At 36.2% G+C, this 22,112-nt stretch overlaps 1 long non-coding RNA gene across 1 annotated transcript; it reads left to right on the top strand.

The window, feature by feature from the left end:
• The first annotated feature begins 14,218 nt into the window (after positions 1-14,218).
• LOC125239358 lies at positions 14,219-17,832 on the top strand. The gene is made up of 6 exons (XR_007178522.1): positions 14,219-14,272; positions 14,570-14,671; positions 14,977-15,097; positions 15,349-15,419; positions 15,887-15,961; positions 17,644-17,832. It is a non-coding gene; the product is annotated as an uncharacterized LOC125239358 (long non-coding RNA).
• Positions 17,833-22,112: the final 4,280 nt, after the last annotated feature.

Below are 22,112 nucleotides of genomic sequence, written 5' to 3'. Positions count from 1 at the left end.
CAATTATCCACATCAGATGAACATTATAACATTGATTAATTTAAGTATTTTATGTTTCAGGTCATCGTTAGTAAAACATGGAAGAAGAGAAACAAGTACAAATGTTTTAAAAAATAGTAATCTACATACATATCATAAGTTCTCTATAAAATTCTTAGGAGCGATAAGCAAATGGCTTAGGCCGTCAACAGACAGTCTTAAAATTCATAATCTGAAAAAGGAGTTGTATGCAATTAGTCAGATGAATCTGAAAATTCATAATCTTAAAAACAGGAGTGAGTGTGCACAGTCGCGAAATTAATTATTTTTAAAATCGGGACTTAATCGCGTATGACTACATATTAAACTGTGACATCCAATAATCGTGAAAGTTTAAATCAAAACTGTATGGAACCCCGTGTACTTGATCTGATTTTTATAAGATTATGAGTTTTTCAGATTATGAATTTGAAGACTGTCTGTTGTAAGACCTTATACGCCGTATTTTTATTGAATTCCTTTAACTTTAAGTGCGTTTTCACATTATCCGATCCGATATCGGATGTCGGAAGGGTTTCAAAGGCAAAAATCAAAGATGGCGGATTAAATGTATGGGATATCGGTCCGACATCCGATATCGGATCGGATAATGTAAAAACGCACTAAGGGAAGGTTCCTTTAGATCTAATACAATTTATTTCTCTAAGAAACTAGCGTCTTAACTGTTACGGTTATCGAGTTATTAAAAAAATAAAGATAATTACTGAAAACGTGTGGGACGGGTGTGGTTTTGACATGTGCCGTCAATCACTTGACACTGATTGAATTCTTAAGGGTCTCTCACACTAGTAAATTCATTTATTATGTATGAAAACATTTAAAAATTATTTTTGCGAATTTAACTTGTTATACAGGATGGTTCCTGATAATGAACCTAAAGACGTGTCGAATTTAACGGAAAACAAAAAAAAAACACGGCGTATATTTTATATTTTTTTACCAGTTTCGAATTCGGACAGTATATTGGAGGTCCGTGGTTCTCCGTCGCTTCTAGTGCGCCCTCTACGAAACCTCGGGTACAACTCGAAATCGGGAAAATGCGTACGATGCTGTGTAGGTGAGTTACTTTAGATTCAAGTGTCACACGAGACACGTATAAGACTAGGGGGCCGATTTTTGAATCTCGCAGCCATTCGATTTCGTGAAATTCGCATAGCTGGGCATGTTAAGCAAATCCACATGAAGAATACTTTTTTAGGTAATATTTCGGACTTTTAGCAATCGACATCGGTAAAACCTAGGATTTACCGGAAAATCATAGGATTTGCCGTACTTCGGGCTTTTATAGTAGCGTTCAGAACGTGTTTTTCGCAGCGCAGATGGCGCCTGTGCCCTACTAGATTAACGATTAACGGACTCGGAGAAATTTAACGGAAGTTAACGAGTCCGTTAACATTTTTTCAAGTTAACTTAAAAGTTAATCCGTTAATCGAAATGTTAACTTCGTTAATTAACGATTAACGGATTAACGAGTTATCGTTAGACTCGTTAACTTCCGTTAAATTTCTCCGAGTCCGTTAATCGTTAATCTAGTAGGGCACAGGCGCCATCTGCGCTGCGAAAAACACGTTCTGAACGCTACTATAAAAGCCCGAAGTACGGCAAATCCTATGATTTTCCGGTAAATCCTAGGTTTTACCGATGTCGATTGCTAAAAGTCCGAAATATTACCTAAAAAAGTATTCTTCACGTGGATTTGCTTTTACTAACTTTGATTCGGTGAATCCTAAGCTTTACCATGGCGACTGTTGTAGTGATAGGGCAGCAAATTCGAGCCCTATTTACGACCACATTCGCTTCCCTAGCCTCTACCGCCCAAAGTGCCACAACAGTCCCATCACCGCCAGCATCTCTCCTGACACAGCTCTTGGCAGTAGCTCAGGCGATCACTGCCTTCCACGTGCAGCCTAGAGTTCAATAGGCTAGCTGTACTTCGGCCTTTTACAGAAATATAATACGTTATAGTGGATACTGATGCAACTAAATATTTAAAGAAAAGTTCATTTTTTTTCACGTGTTAACGGATTAACGATTAACTTTAACTTACGTTAAATTTGTCGGAATGTATCGCTTTAACGATTAACGAAGTTAACTTTTTTAGTAACGGATTAGCGATTAACGAAGTTAACTATTTGATTAACGGTGCCCAGCTATGGAAATTCGTTCAATAATATCTCCACTACTAGCGATTTCAATTCTACTAGTGTTACGAGTATTACCACTAGTTTTAAAATTACTAGCCGTCCTTTTACAAAAATAGCATTACGTCGTTTTCCAGACTTCCGAACGGCGAATACGGAACTTGACTGTAGTTAAAATAATAGTTATTTGTTTTACAAGGGGGCAAAGTTGTTGTTTAACCGCACGTGCCAATATTGAAGCCCGAGCAAGCGAAAGATTCAATATTGAACCGCGAGCGTAGCGATATAGGAAGTCCCTAGCTGTCAAGAAGTTTCGCCCCACGGAATCCGATGTCTGAGTCTGGCTTAACTATAATTCTGTGGCCCGTGTAAGCTCACATTAGGCGTGTAGCGGAGAGGGCGTGCGGCGTGCATATCAAACAATAGAAGCTTATACGAGTGTCCTGACTCGACGCTGAATAGCGTGGACGCGCGTTCACCCGCCCCGCTAAACGCTCCGCATTAAGCGTCCACTCAGGCGTTATACTAAGAATTATTTATTGCAGGAACGGTGGCAACTTGTGTTATCTGTATGGCGTTCGCTGTTGTTGCCATATTCTTCTTGTTTGAACTAACGGACGTTTTCACTGAGTTAGGATTTTAGTTTAATATCGGTATGTAAACAAACAAACACTCATTCCCATTTATAATATTAAGTACTAACTTTTGCCCGCGGCTTCGCTCGCGTTAGAAAGAGACAAAAAGTAGTCTATGTCACTCTCCATCCCTTCAACTATGTCCACTTAAAAAATCACGTCAATTCGTCGGTCCGTTTTGCCGTGAAAGACGGACAAAGAAACAGACACACACACTTTCCTATTTATAATCCTATTAGTATTAGTATATCCTCCTAAGATAGGCACCGATCTACCAAATGCCACAATATTAAACAAATCGCACAATAAAATTATTGGTAACATCTGCTAAGTCCTTAACCATAGTTTTATTTAGCAACATTATAACCTGTTTTTCTTTCCTTCTACTGAAACGTCTGTCAGTTTTTGACATTATTTAACATTCAAATTTTCGTGTTTACTTTTATATGTTTAACTTTTTATCATGACCTGAAAATTTGCAGTTTTCTTTTGTATTTGTACTAGTGAAAGTAAATTGTGAAGTATTGTAATGTGTATTTTAAAAGTATTTTAAATTTCTTGTGTTAACGTGTAAATTTTGAAGTTTGGTAAGTGTTTAGGTTTACGTATGTTTTGGATACGAGCTTTTCATTAGATTTTCCAGTCATAAATAAATAATTTATCACATTATACATAAACACATTATAAAAACCTAACCTAGGGTGCCGCCAGCATTGGGGCAGGGCCCAAGCTGCCGGTGGTTAGGGCTGCAGAGAGAGGAACCGTCGGACTATCCGCGCCGTGTCCAAGATCACCGCCTTCTGCATCTGGCCCTTGATCCAGCCACCTAGCGAGAGTCTCTTAAGATGTTGGTCGAGAGTCTTCGCTATGAGACCGTTCGCTGAAACGACTATCGGAACAATGATCGTTGATTCAACATCCAACATGGCGGTTATCTCGTGAGCCAAGTCTAGGTATTACTGGACTTGTCCTTCTCGGCTTTCGCGAGATTCTCATCATGGGGGATGGTGATGTCAACGAGCACGCCGAGCACGGCCCGGCATTGCGGTCGATCTATTATCACAATATCAGCCTTATTGGCTACAATAGTCCTGTCAACAGACTGTTTATTTTTACAGTGTCATGAAGCAAGATCGGCCATTACCCGACTCGCCCTTCAGGATTCGCGGGCCGGTGTACGGCGAGCGACATGTGGGCAAAATAAAGATATATATGCTCGTATGTTGCGGCATCATCTTGCTACTGATGATAGCGTTACTGGTGTTCGTTATTTTGAGCTATATGTAGACGGTAAGTCCATACCCTTTTTTTGTATGAATAGGTAGACGTTTGACCACGATCACACCAGGGGCCCGTTTCTCGAAAGGTACAAGCCTTGTATTTACAAGTGCGCGAACTGTCAAATCGTATGGGTTGTCATGGAAACACACTTGTAATACAAGGCTTGTACCTACCTTTCGAAAAAAGGGCCCCTGATGGTAAGTGACCTACTTATTATTACATTGAGACACTGTTGGGTCTCGTCTATTCCTTTGGTTTTAGTTGATATTTTAATGATATGGTTTTATAATCTTGGAGACCCTATACATCTCTAAAAATAATTAGATTAGCAGTCACTTGCACCTCTATAGTTAGTTTACATTTTTTTTGTATTAATTAAAATTTAATTGAAATTGCAATTGATAATATTAAATCTAACTAAAATATGAAGCTGCGATGAGAATAATTGAGTGATGTATAAGGTCTCTAAATGTTGAATTTACGAAAAACTACACATCCATACTATTATAAATCGGAAAGTGTGTGCGTCTGTTTGTTTATCCATCTTTCACGGCAAAACGGAGCGACAAATTGACGTGATTTTTAAGTGGAGATATTTGAAGGGATGGAGAGTGATAGGCTAAAAGCACAGATCAATACAACAAGATGGCCCTTACAGGGCGACTCGCGGTCACCAAGCATACGACAAATCAGGTTTATAAAAGTTTGAACGCGTGCGACACCGATCAGTAGCGCCCAAGTATACGACCCGCTAACAGTGTCCGTGTCCGCTCGGGAAAAAATCTTAAATAATCAATTTTGGTTGCAAACAATGGTCTCTTACAGCATAAAGTGGTGTGGCAAGTCTTCTAACACTTCTACATGTAACAAAGATGGAACAACATTCCACAGTTAAGTCAAATTAATTATTTTGTTGAATATTGTTTATTGTCCGCGGAGTTCATTTATACTGGTCAATATGGTTGTGCTGAGCGGCGCCGAGGCGCGTCCATCCCTCTTTACCGAGTTAACAATGTGATATGCTATCCCTTTCACGTAAACGACTAGGCATGGGGCCATGTTAGTTTATGTCTGTTGCGGGAACTTCGTACTGCCGTTCGTACCATGTTTTTTTTTTTTTATACTACGTCGGTGGCAAACAAGTATACGGCCCGCCTGATGTAAAGCGGTCACCGTAACCTATGGACGCCTGCAACTCAAACAGTGTCACATGCGCGTTGCCACCCCATTAGAAACTTGTACATTCCCTTTTGCTGTGTTAAGTACACAGTAAAAAGGAGTGTACAAGTTCTAAGGAGGGTTCGGGGTACCATTTTATGAAATATAAAAGAAAGCAGATTTGTAATAGTGAATAATTATCTAGAATCTGTAGAGTCTGTAGTGGTATTTAGTTCATTGATTAGTTTAGAATATTTAGTTGGTTATTTAACTTAGTAAACGTAAGTAAAAATGCACAGTTTAGTTATTAGTTACTAAGTAGAATGATTTTTATTGAGATGCTTGTAACCAAACCTCCGCTCACCTTTCTTATTTACTTACTTACTTGACTAACCATTAGTATAACTAACCCCCCTTTAAAAATACCCCGTAAATTTGGCCTTGTGATCGTCTAGCGTGAATAAGTAGAACCCTTCGATGTGAACCGCGATAACCTAGATCCTTTAATGAGTATCAGCTGTATTTTTGACTAATATTTAAATTTTTATTTATTTATATTTTGAAAGAAGAATAAAGATTATTGTAGCATAATAATATAGTGTTATAGAAGAGTATTTTATCAGATTTAGGCCTAGAAAGTTATGAGAGAGAAAATTAATGACGTGATGAAGGAATTTTAGAATAAAAGTTAGTGAGTGAAACATACATGAAATAAATATTAAAAAATATTTTAGAAAACATCGGCTACGCTCTATTTTCGATTCCGGTTTGGGGTGAGAACTTGCGATACCGTCTGGAATCCTTAGGCCCAATCAAACCACATTATCGGGCATCCTAAGCAAGTAAGCCTGAAGGGCTATCTATCTACAAACTAACCCCTTTTTTTATTTTGTTTCTTTTCACTAGCTAAACCCCCTTTTCCCCAATACTGCTAATAGACCATAACTTCTCGATCCTTCTAATGTATCATCAAGGCTCCGAGTAGTTGCTACCACTGAGAACGAAGTAAGTAAGTCTAGTAACTCCTTGAAGCTTTTGACTTGTCATCAGTGGACGGCGCTCGCATGCCACTGGGCCCTATAACAAACTTATGCTTTTTATTCCAAAGTATAGTTTGTTTCCCTAACCAACTTGATAGAATTTACCTTGAAAAACTAGTTAGCAACACTCACTGGCTCGATGCTACACGAAGAATCAGAAATTGCTACCACAATTATTAATTTCACTCAAATAAATTAAGTAATAAGAGGTTTTATAAATTACCAGTTTTACCACATATATTAAGATAATAAACACCACATTTAAAGTCCATTTAAACCATATAAATAGTAGTAGTTAAATTATTTCTCCACAATACACGTTGACCAATTATATTCCAAGACCAATCATAAAAAAACTCTACTTTCATAGAAATAGTGTGTGACTTTACCCTATTCCTATCGTTTTCCCTATTCTAGCATATCTGAAACACAGACCGTCACTTACCATAGATCTTGTGTTCAAAATATGCACAAGTGTATCCCTACCATAAGCTGTACAGTTCAGCCAGCGAAGCTGAGATAGGCAACCTATAGGCTTGTGTTCTTATCCCCCCCTCTGCTTTTGCCCGCGGGCTAGGGTAGCAGAGAGTAGATCGCCCTATCCGTGTATATATCCAGTATTCTAGGACACACCAGTACCAGCCACATGAGAGACCCAGCTGCGATCAGACTTTACTTAGATGTGGATCGATCACAACCGAAATCCCCAGCGACCAACACCAGCATGGACCAGAACACCGAGTAAATAAATATATATAAATATAGGACCCCAGCCTCAAATACTGCCGACTTCAGTGAGCAAGGATTACTCCTAATGCCTTTCGTCAATCGTGAAAGTCCTCACTTCCATCTAACAGTTGGACTCTTTGAGACCGGTGAGAAAATACGCTTTTGTAAGTATAGAAAAGCGTCCAAGCCCTCCACTTGGAACAAAAAGACCCCTAAACGCCTCTTATTTGACACCGTAAGGGAAGAAGCGCCTAGCCGGACAACAGTCTGTCACAAACAATGATCTGGCTTATAACTTTCACAAAATAACCCCATAGAAAATTACTAAATTCAATTTTACTGACCAACTAAACAAACGAGTGAGGTTTCCTTTACGTGCTATAATCTAAGCTTAATTTTGCAAGAATTACTCCCTACAAAACCAAACACAGACTTATCTCCAAGCACCAGCCATACATCGACCCAGTCTTTGTATTGCTTGACGGCACTCATGAAACAAAGCACAGAAAACTTCACTATACACCTTAATTGAAATGTAACACTACACTATAAATAGAACACTAAAATAACCCCACAACTGACAGTAAAGCAATTCCACCATAGGTCTAAGTTCAACTGTACGACGATATTGTCCCCGCACAACCAAACAGAGACACAATTTCAAAGTTTACAATCACTTAGAATAATTTCCAAGTAAAAACAAACAGAGAAATAATAGCAGAACAACTTCACTCACCAGTATAACACACGAAAGCCAGAGACACTGTTAGTCTTGTAGATATTTTAAGAATAATCCGCGTCTATCTCCGACTTCCGACTCGACATCCGACTTCCGACCCTTTTCCGATAGATTCTTCTGATCTCCGACTTCCATTCGACTTCCTTCTGACATCCGACTTCCGACTTCTGACATCCGACTTCCGACTTCTGACATTCGACTTCTGACATCCGACTTCCGACTTCTGACATCGACTTCCGACTTCTGACATCCGACTTCCGACTTCTGACATCCGACTCCGACTTCTGACATCGACTTCCGACTTCCATCGACTTCTGACATCGACTTCCGACTTCCATCCGACTTCCGACTTCTGACATCCGACTTCCGACTTCCGACTTCCGACAAGATGGCTACTCAATCGTGTGCTTTGTTTACTAAGTCTTATGCCCTATGCATTAGAGTTCACGATTAACACACGGATGTTTGCTTATCAACACGTGCCGAGTACACGTGTTTTAGAGAGAGACAGAGCTATTGATATTGATACCTATGTAGTCCAATAGTGGAGCGATTCGCAAATATTTTTACGTAAATATTATTTTGTGGAACATTCTTATTTATTTTGTAAGTAATTTCGCAATGAAATATTTTATCTGTTACTAAATGTTACATTGAATGATATACTCAGGAAGCATAATAACCAATATTAGTCATTATTATTTCTTTGACTTGTAAATGAAATCCAGACATAATATCGGAACGTTACGCAGTTGACAACTGTCAGTGTCAGTATTTCGTCCATGTGAACGTAGTTTGTTGATAAATATGTTTTTCCAACCTGTTTTACATTTAATAATAGTGAATTTTATCAGTGATGACGTAACTAAACATGTGATTAACCATCAAAGATATTGTTTGTTAAAATATTCAATGAAATCCCGAAGGAAATATGCACCAAAAAGTTGCTCAAGGAAATGTTGATTCGCCGTAAGTTTTATATGTAATAACGAGTCCATTTCCTCGTCATAAACGCTTGTTCTGTTACAACTCGCCCCCGATTGGATTTCTTTTATAAAATACAAAGTGGTTTGTAAAAAAATCCAATCTCACTTAGCAAAAGAAGCAATAAAATTGAATAAAAGAATAAAAGAAAAATATCTCTAGATCAGTCGGAAATATCCCCCCATTTCTAATCGTGTGGTGTGTATTCCAATACCATGCAACTGCTAGTGACTCAGTTTTGAAATCAGCTCATCAGAATCTCGACAATGAACCATGATAACCCCTTTCTCAGAGTCCACGCATCGCCAGGGATACCAGGTTGTGAATCTGATAGGTCCTATTAACCCGTTCTTGCTAGCTCGTTCCCCGGTCGCGGCGAATATTCATTCCATCCACACTGTTGGACCGGAATAATTATCGTAATAATTTCAACGAGTTCACAATAACTTCCCACGCAATTACGAAGAAACCTTTAGAGCTCTCATTATAAGTCCAGAGCCTTCAATCTCCATTGTCGGAACTCAAACCAATTTTTCTACCTAATCACTCCAGCCACATGTTTTGGCGCATGTCTCATACTTGAATAAAATATACTGACTTAAGATTTGTTTGGATGTGTTTTTTTTTTATAAAACAAACCTTAAATGACATAAGCATGTACCTCAACTCGGTACCATATCATGATCAAATGAAGAAATGATTTGATGATACTAAACTTCACATATTTGAACACATAACAAGGAAACAAATATTGAAAAGAGCCTCGTTCTCACTAGACGATTTTGGCCCTTTTATTTATGTCGATTGTCAAATACATCCCATTCAAGATGAGGTGTGTGGATTCAGTGTGGGTCTTATTACCTTGTAGAGTGAGTAGCCACAAAAAACTACCCTTGAAATGGGTCGAATCCAAATGGATTTTAACCTAACCGATAAGCTTTTTATGGCTAATGTGTTTCCCTCAGCCCCCCCTTGTTTGTTCCCGCAAATTCCGACCAAACTAGTTTTGACCACTTTCCAGCGCTGTCTGTCTGTATCAATCCACTCATTCCATAAAAAAAAATCATTCGAGACACACTTCATTCAGTCATTCATCCCATTCAAAACATTCTTACATCTATAAACATTCATCATCTCTAAATTATTCACACACACACACACAATGTAACCATTCTTACTTCCTCATTCGCTCTTTCACTCGATCTCAACAGAAAGCCAACGCTTTTAAAAGTAATCAAAATAACGAATAAAAATGGAAATAAAATTACACAATAACTTCAAAAGTTTACGTATCCCATTTTACTCCACTCTACCCTGACTCGAGGACAAAGAAAATTTCATTTTATTTACGAAAGGTCCTTCATTCATCTATATTTAATTTTATAAAATAATTACTAACCGCAAACAATTTGACAATATGTGAAATTTGTTTGATACACATGTTAAAAATAAAATGTTCGTACGGACAAAATGTTACATTTTATGGTCACATTTTAACTAGAGTCAATTACTGTAAGTTCACTACCCTACTTTCAATTTTCCTGTCTTTGTTTTTTTTTTTTCTGCAGTTCATAATGCAAAATTGATAACATAAAATGCAAAAATTTTATAAAAGTAAGTACAGTCAGCTAAAAAATTAGTGGCCCTCCCTACTCCGATCTTTGTAGGATAAAATACTGACCAAGTTATGCTTAGGATCGAGGATCTGCACTGGTGATTACCGATATTGTACAGTATACCACCCTATATAATGTAAAAAAAATGATAACGCATAAATAATAAATATCACTGCTAACTGTAATAACTAAAATGAAAAATAGCTTATCCACCGATCTCGATTTTCCTAACGTCTACCCCAGGCAGACTAGCTACTATGATGTCCAGTTATTGTTATATTAAAATAATCTAACCATACAATGTATATCCAATACATTCTTCTTACAAAATAAAGATAAAAAAAAAAATTGTTGTCCACATAATGAACCGACTTCTTTATCTAGATAATTTAAAAAATCCGTATTATTGATTTACAACCACCATACACCATTTTATAATCCTAGGAACGAAACTACTAAATGACAGAGAAACTATACGATGTGCTAGCCAATAAAGCCCTTTACCACACAGATCACTATAGAAATAAAATTAATTTCAGACAAAATTTTGACTTCTACCACCCTTATAATAATAACACTGAATCTCAATAAAATTTACAAGAATTCATAACGTATTTCAAATAATGATAATGATGATGATGATAAGAAAGAAAATATAATAATGTTCCACATAAGTATGCCACACTGAAAGAAAACTTTTACTAAAAGGTCATTGACTTGTAACCAATGTACACATAAAATTTACATTACACATCATGTAATGTTCATAATAAACGCATAATACAATTTTGCAAAAAAAAGTAATTGCAGTTTTGAAGTGGTTTTCATATTTTCAATTTTTTCCCACAAAATATGATGTATCCTTAATTTTGATTTGGTTTTGATATTTTTGTAAAATATAATGTAACATCAAATTTGATGTGGTTTTGATAAAATATATTCCTTTTTTTTTCAAACTATCTGCAAAATTTTATTTTGGTTTTAATTGCCTTATGATAAAATACAAAATGATGTCATAAGTAGGTTCAAAATACTTTTATTTGATTGGATAATAATATAACAAAATAATGAATTTTTTTCTTGAAACGAGCTTAAAACTTGTATTGTCCTATTCTATGTCTTCAATATTGTATAACATGCCCCGAAAGTTTTTTGTAACCTCAGACAATTTATTCCTTCTTCATGGCATTTGCAGCTGCAGCAAACTTAGAAAATTGTTAACAAACACGACAATGGGCTGAGGAACTTGGTCAAAGGTGTCTCTCTTCCTTTTTTCTCCTTCATACTTGGCTAGTTCTATGATGGGTTCTTGAGTAGCTAATGATGATGATTAGATCCTGCTGGCCTCCTGGTAATATTTCAAAATTTTCCAAACTATTCTCTTCTCAGTCGGTGTCATAACCCAGGACACCATGAAACCTCTTCCGAAGACACGTTGCACACTTGATCACAATCAGCATAACCGCAAAAGATCCAGTTACTTATTTTTGAACACAGCAAGTAACTTGAAACCAATGAATATTTCTTCAACTCTAAAGTTGGCTAGTCCTTATTTGTCCAATCATTGGTCAAAAAATAAAATATTGCATAAATCGAATATCATAAACACTTGTTATTTCACTAGCGTTACTAAGCATGCACTTAAACACACACTGAAGTTTTCACCGCATGTTTCCACCGTCCTCGCTGATCCACTATGTTCAATGACAGAAACACTGCTGTGGTAAGAACCTATCTTAGGTTAAAATTAAAACTATGTTAAAGACGTTCCAATAAACAGAGAGAAAGATAAAATAAAATTACAAGTGTCTAAATATTTTTCAATTATAAGAAATATGCCAACTAAGGTTGCAGGACCATCTAGATACTTTAACCATATGAGACGTACGTCTCATTTACGTTCACCTATATTACTAAATACCATTCTACAAAAGTAATTTTATTAACCTATAATTATTTTATTTCCTCAAGTATGATGTCTGATCGCTAAGTGACTTTAATTTTTCTAACTCAAAAATTACTGCAGACTATAAAACTCCGTCTTGTTTGCTCAATAAAACTAGAATAGGGTAAATCAACTGGGGTTTTGAACACTTACATATATGTATTTTTCTTGATCGGCATTTTCTGTTCCATTCTTCTGTTTAGTGTGGCATAATATGGCACCACTAACAACATAATCATATTGAAAATCTTCAGTAACACATTGGTCCTATGAGCAGGTATGAGACCAGGCTCAAAAACTCTTACTCCTCCGTTAGTTGACATCAAAAGCCGGGTACTTCAACTCGAACGTCCCACGAAATATCTCAATGTTCACTTCATGTTTTTCGCGTCCAATCTGTTGTTAACTCTATCTCCATGTACTCAAATCTTGCACTGTCGCACTAACACCTTTTTCAACTGACTAATTATGGCCTAAACTAATTGAAATTCACTATGTTTTCATTAGCAGAGCTCTTCGTTTCAAACCGTAGTTAACCCTCAAATTTCTCTTCGTGTGATAATAAGACGTCACTAAAAATGACACGTGCTCCTACACTATCAATTACACTAATTATTTGAAGCTACATAACACTATAATTTCAGTGAAATCGGTTTTCTTAAATAAAATTTAATAACTTCGCGCTCAGATTTTTTTTCGTAAGGAACTGTCATCCTCAACAGTTTTTTTTTTTTTTTACAATTGTCCTCATGGGCGTATTTTCATTGTAAACACACTAATGTGTTTTTAGTAGTCACAAACATTAAATCAACAAAACAATTATTTGATATCATAAATTTAGCCTATCATAATGTTCAAATATTTGACTAGTTATTAGAAATATATAATTGTTTTTTTTTTTTTTCATAATTTAATGAAATCGAACGAAAACTATCGTGTAAATTTGTCAATGCGTAGGAAATCGCGTGTGCGCATCGGTTTACAAAAGTGTGACCACATTAAAAATATATTGTGAGATTCTTTAAGGATCTAACAGACGGTCGGACCGCACTTGTAAGGGGACATGTGTTAGGCCCTATTTACAAAATACCGTTCAAAATCTACACAACTTGAATAGTTTGATGTGATTTAAGCAATAGAAAATTAAATTAACAAAATCTTTTGTATTTAAATACATCTATTGTATTAATTTTACTATAATGAAGTAGAGAAAAGTGAAGTAAAGTTTTGTAAATGACAACACCGGACAATAAATTACTGAATTATTGAATAACTTTTGTCAAAATCGTATGACCGATCAAGCGTACCAACTTAAAAACAATGATAGTTTGTGTAATGTCACCGATAGAACACCTTTTGGCGGAGATATATGTTATCTGTGGTTAAATTATTTTCTCTAATCTATCTGCCATGTTTATCGCCAAACCGCTCTGTTCGCGAAAGAATGCAGATCCGTTTTTGTTTTCTTTAGCTCATTATTAATTACGTGATCTACAACTAGAATTATTTAAATATTCGCTTTATTTTAATCTGCTTAAACAATACGACAGGCAATTCTGCGCCGACGCCGGTCATGAACCGTCCATATTCGCCATTTTGTCATTTAGCAAACTAAGAAAATGCAAACAAAACATTATTTGCCCTAAACACGCGTTACTTCTAAATAATTTTGTCGACAAAGTGAGCCTGTTTTATCAAATTGAACTCTGAACTGCAATTGCAATGTAATTTTCCGTTAGCGAAAGTGAGGTTACGAAATTGACATGACATTATTGTTGGAAAAAAAAAACGTGAATGCAATGGACATGTGTTTTGTTGTGTTTCTCATCAAGATAATAGAAGAATTTAGTGCTCATACTCATGATCTAATGAGCAAACAGCCCATGCAAAGGATGTCTTATCGGGCTATGCCTCAATTGATAAAGTGAACTAATTGCCTACTTCAAAAGCAGTTTTGCATGAAAGGTAAGCTTTTGTTTTATTATTTGATGTGTTTTCAAACTAGTCGTCGTTTTCGAAACCCAGCAGAACATACTTGCGAACTACAACGACTAGACCGAATATATTGGTGAAATGTTGCTTATTTCATTGTTCTGTCGTCAGATAAGTTAATGATAATAAATTTCCCACGTTACTCGTACTTTCTGACTTTCACATTGCCTAAGAGGATCTTAAATATTCTAAATGTACGTGAAATAGTCCTAACTGTCAAAATATATTTGCTACTTTCAAAGAGGTTTATATGGTTGTTTGATTTTTCAGTCAACATCTAATTGGAATTTACAATGCCCGATATTTCTACACATCTGCCACAAATTTATGGAAATCAATATTTATAGAAACTGAACATACCTTGGTTAAACGGTAAGCATTAAAATTATATCTTTGACTAATTTACTTGACCTAGGTCTCCTAACTGTACTTGGAACTTGTAATGTTGTTTCCGTTCCAACCAATAAAATTTCTCAAGCTTATGGATTATGGAAGGCAATATTTGTAGGACCTCAAATGAATGTCATGACATTTAAAAATAGGCATTGAAACTTGTCAAAACTTTAATTTTGTATTTTTGGATACTTAAATAAAATTATGTAGACTAAAAATCCAGACTTAGCATAGATTTTATTTCTGCTACATTGAGTTTAAACAATGTATGTATTAATTTTCAGTATATGAAATGGGTAACCATCCTCGAAGAACATCAACCAGCTGTCGGCAATGTGCAGGTGGACTGAGGAATTTTCCGGTGTGTCCTTTATGGACTGTACTCCGTCTTAGCACTATCCTCAAGTAAGTACAAAAAATCATTGCCACTAAACAGCTACTTTTTAACTTAATTAACTCTACTTAGTAAAACGACTCGACAGGAAATTTTACATAGAAACATGGATATGGTTGTTCTTCTTCTTTTTTTTTTCTTAACCATGAATGGCCTAGATAAATATAAACAATCTTAATGATACGTATTTATAAATAAGATTCCTTAAACATACATACACCCTTTTTTTTTAACTAATTTTTTTTCATATATACAATTTCAGGTTTTACCCGAGAGGCCATGCTTCAGGTTGGACCGTCTTCCATATATCTACTGACTTCATATAAATGAAAGGTACTTATGTTTTATTATAATAACACGTTCTAATTATTAAATTTAAAAGTGAACAGCTCATGGCATTAATATTATATTTAGATAATTTAGGCGAAGTATAGCGATGGCAATAAGCGATGAAGTGAAAATTGAACTTAAATGAACTTATCCTAATTCTATTGGCTAAGCAAACTTATTACTAACTCATTTATATCCTAGCTCATGTAGATATGAACTGCACGGCAGAGGTTCTCAAACTTTTCTATTTTTAATTTCCTTTTTGTAAATTTTGCTGTATGCATTGTTTTTTCTGACACAATATTTCTCACGGGCGTGTCTTAGTTCCAAAATTAAGCGACGCGCCCCCGTGAGTAGATAAGTAAAATAATATTGTTCCCAATTGGCAGAACCCCACTCTAAACAATACCCCTTTTCTTACTCTATCTATAATATATGAAAATTTCTAATGTCTGACTGTTTCCTTTCAGTGTACTAAGGACTCACTAATCTGCACTACCAGTAACAAAGTAATCCGACAATCAGACTGGACCCGGTCATGTTAGGTAAGTTTACATACCTACTGCATACTACATACATACTATTTCTGAACCTCAGTAAAATATAGTTTTATAGTAGTAATGGTGCTTATTATCTATGCCTACTTAACAGGAATATTACAAATTTCAATCAATTTTCATGAAATTCATTAAGCAATTGTGACAATGATCAAGCAGTGGTGGAGTTAGGGTATGGCGAGGTACGACCTCCCAGATGCTGGTAATGCTAATATTTCGTAGGATATGTTTGACATGGTTGTAATGAAGTACAGTATGTTGGCATACTTCTGACTTGTGAAATATTGTATAAAAGCTGTGTACACAATCTACCGAACATAATAATTGTATGGTTTTACACTTACTATTTTAGACTAGCCTACAGCTTATCATGTGAGATAACGAACTCATGTCATATGAAGCTATTGAAAATCTTGTTTATACATACATACTTATTTGTATTACTACAGTAAAAATATATACGTATAGAAAGTTGAAATTCGTACAGTGCATTTAATTTATTGAAATAATTGGCAGATATAGACTACGGTGACCTCTCACCATCAAGAGGGGCGTATGCTTGTTTACTACGGATGTAATATGAAAATATATGATGACTTATAAGCTAATGAACTAAATTAGTCCTAACATGATTAATACGTATAACCTAACAGACAGAAACCTATTCTTCTCACGGCTGCACTACAGTGACAATATTTGGTACAAACCGTACAAACAATATGCCAAATTATTGTATGATGTATGAAATCCTGTGAGCCAATTTTTAGATTATAGAGTTACAACTGAAATGCAAACAAACCATCCATCGAAGGATGTACTGTCATAGTATAACATGCGTGTAGCTATTCAGTATTCATAGAAAAATGGCGGGACGCCCCATATAATATTGTACTTCAGCGCGACAATGAATAATCGCGCCCCCATAGCCATTAGACTAGAGCCTATCTTCTTGTATTACTAGGTTTTAAATCTAGGGCTTAGGTATCCTAAGTTATCTGAGATAATATAATCTTACATCTAGATTATGATAACGACCTACTTACTGTCCTAACTAGTAGTTATCCTGCCTATAAATGAAATTCTGTATAACAGACGCCTTCCAGGAACATACATAACATCAGAGAGTGTTCATGGACTATATAAGACAGCATCGAAGCTATCCGATCTCCAATGTAAAGCGCAAACGTGATGTAAAGCTTTCAAAATAGCCCTGAAGATGGCAGAACCTGCTATGAAAATGTACTAGGCCGATAGAGCACAATTTGTTTTGACATGAAATTCTATTGCTATTATACATAGTGTACACACTTATGTTTCCAATTCCGATTACTAGGTGGGAAACTCTTCTAAACTACTACAGCTCCGCGCCTTCTTTTATTTTAGGTACATGAATATTTTTTCTATAAGTACCTAGTATTTTACGTACTAGCCCCGCCTATACAACAGCCATAAAACATACATTAAGACACAGAATAAATAATAGTACTACGCACAGGCGCAAGGGAACGTCAAGATGCGCCAATGCCAACAATTGCTACGTAGCAATGCAACCAAATGGCCTAATCGGGACGATGTTTAGTTCAACCACTACGATTATGAGCTAACTTCCTAGAAATAGATTTTGTCTTAGTTTACTACGCTACTTTAATTTTATTATTTTATTTTTTCAGAATCCAGAGGTAGGAAATGAACATACAATCGACTCCGCATCGATGCATGACCTCGCCCGGAACGCGTCAAGAATTAACAATGGAAGAAAATACTACAGACGTGTTTATTAACAATAAAGTTATTTTTGTTTTTATGAAATAGCGATTGAATAAAAATATTAGGTATATGAGTTTTATTTAGAGATGAAATAAGTCAGAAATACAGCACACCCACTCGTTTTCACAACAACAAATGTAGCCTGGTAAGGCTAATTCCTATTATTTATTTATAAACCTTGGTATCCAAGATGTGTTCTATAGAGCACATCTTAGATCCTGGTCACGGCACCAAATGTAACCAAACCTCCGCTCACCTTTCTTATTTACTTACTTACTTGACTAACCATTAGTATAACTAACCCCCCTTTAAAAATACCCCGTAAATTTGGCCTTGTGATCGTCTAGCGTGAATAAGTAGAACCCTTCGATGTGAACCGCGATAACCTAGATCCTTTAATGAGTATCAGCTGTATTTTTGACTAATATTTAAATTTTTATTTATTTATATTTTGAAGAAGAATAAAGATTATTGTAGCATAATAATATAGTGTTATAGAAGAGTATTTTATCAGATTTAGGCCTAGAAAGTTATGAGAGAGAAAATTAATGACGTGATGAAGGAATTTTAGAATAAAAGTTAGTGAGTGAAACATACATGAAATAAATATTAAAAAATATTTTAGAAAACATCGGCTACGCTCTATTTTCGATTCCGGTTTGGGGTGAGAACTTGCGATACCGTCTGGAATCCTTAGGCCCAATCAAACCACATTATCGGGCATCCTAAGCAAGTAAGCCTGAAGGGCTATCTATCTACAAACTAACCCCTTTTTTTATTTTGTTTCTTTTCACTAGCTAAACCCCCCTTTTCCCCAATACTGCTAATAGACCATAACTTCTCGATCCTTCTAATGTATCATCAAGGCTCCGAGTAGTTGCTACCACTGAGAACGAAGTAAGTAAGTCTAGTAACTCCTTGAAGCTTTTGACTTGTCATCAGTGGACGGCGCTCGCATGCCACTGGGCCCTATAACAAACTTATGCTTTTTATTCCAAAGTATAGTTTGTTTCCCTAACCAACTTGATAGAATTTACCTTGAAAAACTAGTTAGCAACACTCACTGGCTCGATGCTACACGAAGAATCAGAAATTGCTACCACAATTATTAATTTCACTCAAATAAATTAAGTAATAAGAGGTTTTATAAATTACCAGTTTTACCACATATATTAAGATAATAAACACCACATTTAAAGTCCATTTAAACCATATAAATAGTAGTAGTTAAATTATTTCTCCACAATACACGTTGACCAATTATATTCCAAGACCAATCATAAAAGAACTCTACTTTCATAGAAATAGTGTGTGACTTTACCCTATTCCTATCGTTTTCCCTACTCTAACATATCTGAAACACAGACCGTCACTTACCATAGATCTTGTGTTCAAAATATGCACAAGTGTATCCCTACCATAAGCTGTACAGTTCAGCCAGCGAAGCTGAGATAGGCAACCTATAGGCTTGTGTTCTTATCCCCCCCTCTGCTCTTGCCCGCGGGCTAGGGTAGCAGAGAGTAGATCGCCCTATCCGTGTATATATCCAGTATTCCAGGACACACCAGTACCAGCCACATGAGAGAGCCAGCTGCGATCAACTTTACTTAGATGTGGATCGATCACAACCGAAATCCCCAGCAACCAACGCCAGCATGGACCAGAACACCGAGTAAATAAATATATATATATATAGGACCCCAGCCTCAAATACTGCCGACTTCAGTGAGCAAGGATTACTCCTAATGTCTTTCGTCAATCGTGAAAGTCCTCACTTCCATCTAACAGTTGGACTCTTTGAGACCGGTGAGAAAATACGCTTTTGTAAGTATAGAAAAGCGTCCAAGCCCTCCACTTGGAACAAAAAGACCCCTAAACGCCTCTTATTTGACACCGTAAGGGAAGAAGCGCCTAGCCGGACAACAGTCTGTCACAAACAATGATCTGGCTTATAACTTTCACAAAATAACCCCATAGAAAATTACTAAATTCAATTTTACTGACCAACTAAACAAACGAGTGAGGTTTCCTTTACGTGCTATAATCTAAGCTTAATTTTGCAAGAATTACTCCCTACAAAACCAAACACAGACTTATCTCCAAGCACCAGCCATACATCGACCCAGTCTTTGTATTGCTTGACGGCACTCATGAAACAAAGCACAGAAAACTTCACTATACACCTTAATTGAAATGTAACACTACACTATAAATAGAACACTAAAATAACCCCACAACTGACAGTAAAGCAATTCCACCATAGGTCTAAGTTCAACTGTACGACGATATTGTCCCCGCACAACCAAACAGAGACACAATTTCAAAGTTTACAATCACTTAGAATAATTTCCAAGTAAAAACAAACAGAGAAATAATAGCAGAACAACTTCACTCACCAGTATAACACACGAAAGCCAGAGACACTGTTAGTCTTGTAGATATTTTAAGAATAATCCGCGTCGGCTCGTCCCGACCCTTTTATAGATTCTATCTCCGACTTCCGACTTCCGACATCCGACTTCCGACTTCTGACATCCGACTTCCGACTTCTGACATTCGACTTCCGACTTCTGACATCGGACTTCCGACTTCTGACATCGGACTTCCGACTTCTGACATCGGACTTCCGACTTCTGACATCGGACTTCCGACAAGATGGCTACTCAATCGTGTGCTTTGTTTACTAAGTCTTATGCCCTATGCATTAGAGTTCACGATTAACACACGGATGTTTGCTTATCAACACGTGCCGAGTACACGTGTTTTAGAGAGAGACAGAGCTATTGATATTGATACCTATGTAGTCCAATAGTGGAGCGATTCGCAAATATTTTTACGTAAATATTATTTTGTGGAACATTCTTATTTATTTTGTAAGTAATTTCGCAATGAAATATTTTATCTGTTACTAAATGTTACATTGAATGATATACTCAGGAAGCATAATAACCAATATTAGTCATTATTATTTCTTTGACTTGTAAATGAAATCCAGACATAATATCGGAACGTTACGCAGTTGACAACTGTCAGTGTCAGTATTTCGTCCATGTGAACGTAGTTTGTTGATAAATACGTTTTTCCAACCTGTTTTACATTTAATAATAGTGAATTTTATCAGTGATGACGTAACTAAACATGTGATTAACCATCAAAGATATTGTTTGTTAAAATATTCAATGAAATCCCGAAGGAAATATGCACCAAAAAGTTGCTCAAGGAAATGTTGATTCGCCGTAAGTTTTATATGTAATAACGAGTCCATTTCCTCGTCATAAACGCTTGTTCTGTTACATGCTATCACAATTATCATCCTCCTTGCGTTATCCCGGCATCGGCATTCGTCACGGCTCATGGGAGCCTGGGGTCCGCTTTGGAAACTACTACCAAGATTTGGCGTAGGCACTAGTTTTATGAAAGCGACTGCCATCTGACCTTCCAACCCGAAGGGTAACTAGGCCTTATTATAATTTAATTATAATATTATAATTTGTTGCAAAACAAATTCACCACAGTACTGGTACCGGTACCATTGTCAAAATAGACATGTCCCATTCCCATCCCTACTGCTAATCATAAAGGCGCGCCATTATTTGAAACGACCAATGGCAGCACCGTGCGCGCCCGCCTCACCCCGCAAGGATTGGTGATTTGCGTCTCGAACAATATCGCTTGCATTTGGCTTCTAGTGGGGTGTTCTGTGGCTAAAAGTGATAGGCTCTTTCTAACGCGAGCGAAGCCGCGGGAAAAGCTAGTAGGTACATACTGTTGTCTTTAGTTGTGAAATAAAGTCTTTTACGTCTCTGTCGTTATTTTACACTTTTTTTTTATATAATTTGCTTGTCCTTTTTTTATCTTATTGTAAGACTATTTAAATAAATATTTTGAATTGAAAAAGATGTGAAATTTGAATTTTCTATGAGACCAAAAATGTGTTGAACCTACTTAATATTCTTATACTAACCTACTTAATACTTCTTTTTGAATGATTACCTCTTTCAATTTCTGTTTTCGTACCGTCTGTCACATTGACTTTTGACAAATCAAATTATTAGTTTAGGTACAATTTTATTATTAAAATGAAATAATTTATTACAAATTATCTGTTATTTTAGTCTTGTGTGTTGTAAACGTGAAAATTTTATCGTGTCATGTGAATTTGTTGTTATTTTTGTTTTTTTTTTTTGTGTCAGTGAACGAATATTTGATAATCTAAAATCAAGTTTAAATTTACTGGAGGTATGAAATGCTACTTGCAATAATAGTTATTTGTTTTACAAGGGGGCAAAGTAGTTGTTTAACCGCACGTGCCAAAGCGATACCTGAGCAAGCGAAGGATTCCAATATTCAACCGCGAGCATAGCGAGTGGTT

Source organism: Leguminivora glycinivorella, chromosome 25 (genome assembly GCF_023078275.1).
Source record: "Leguminivora glycinivorella isolate SPB_JAAS2020 chromosome 25, LegGlyc_1.1, whole genome shotgun sequence".
Classification (NCBI taxonomy): domain Eukaryota; kingdom Metazoa; phylum Arthropoda; class Insecta; order Lepidoptera; family Tortricidae; genus Leguminivora; species Leguminivora glycinivorella.
Note: the sequence above shows the minus strand (reverse complement) of the source record. Positions and strands in the feature narration are given on the sequence as shown.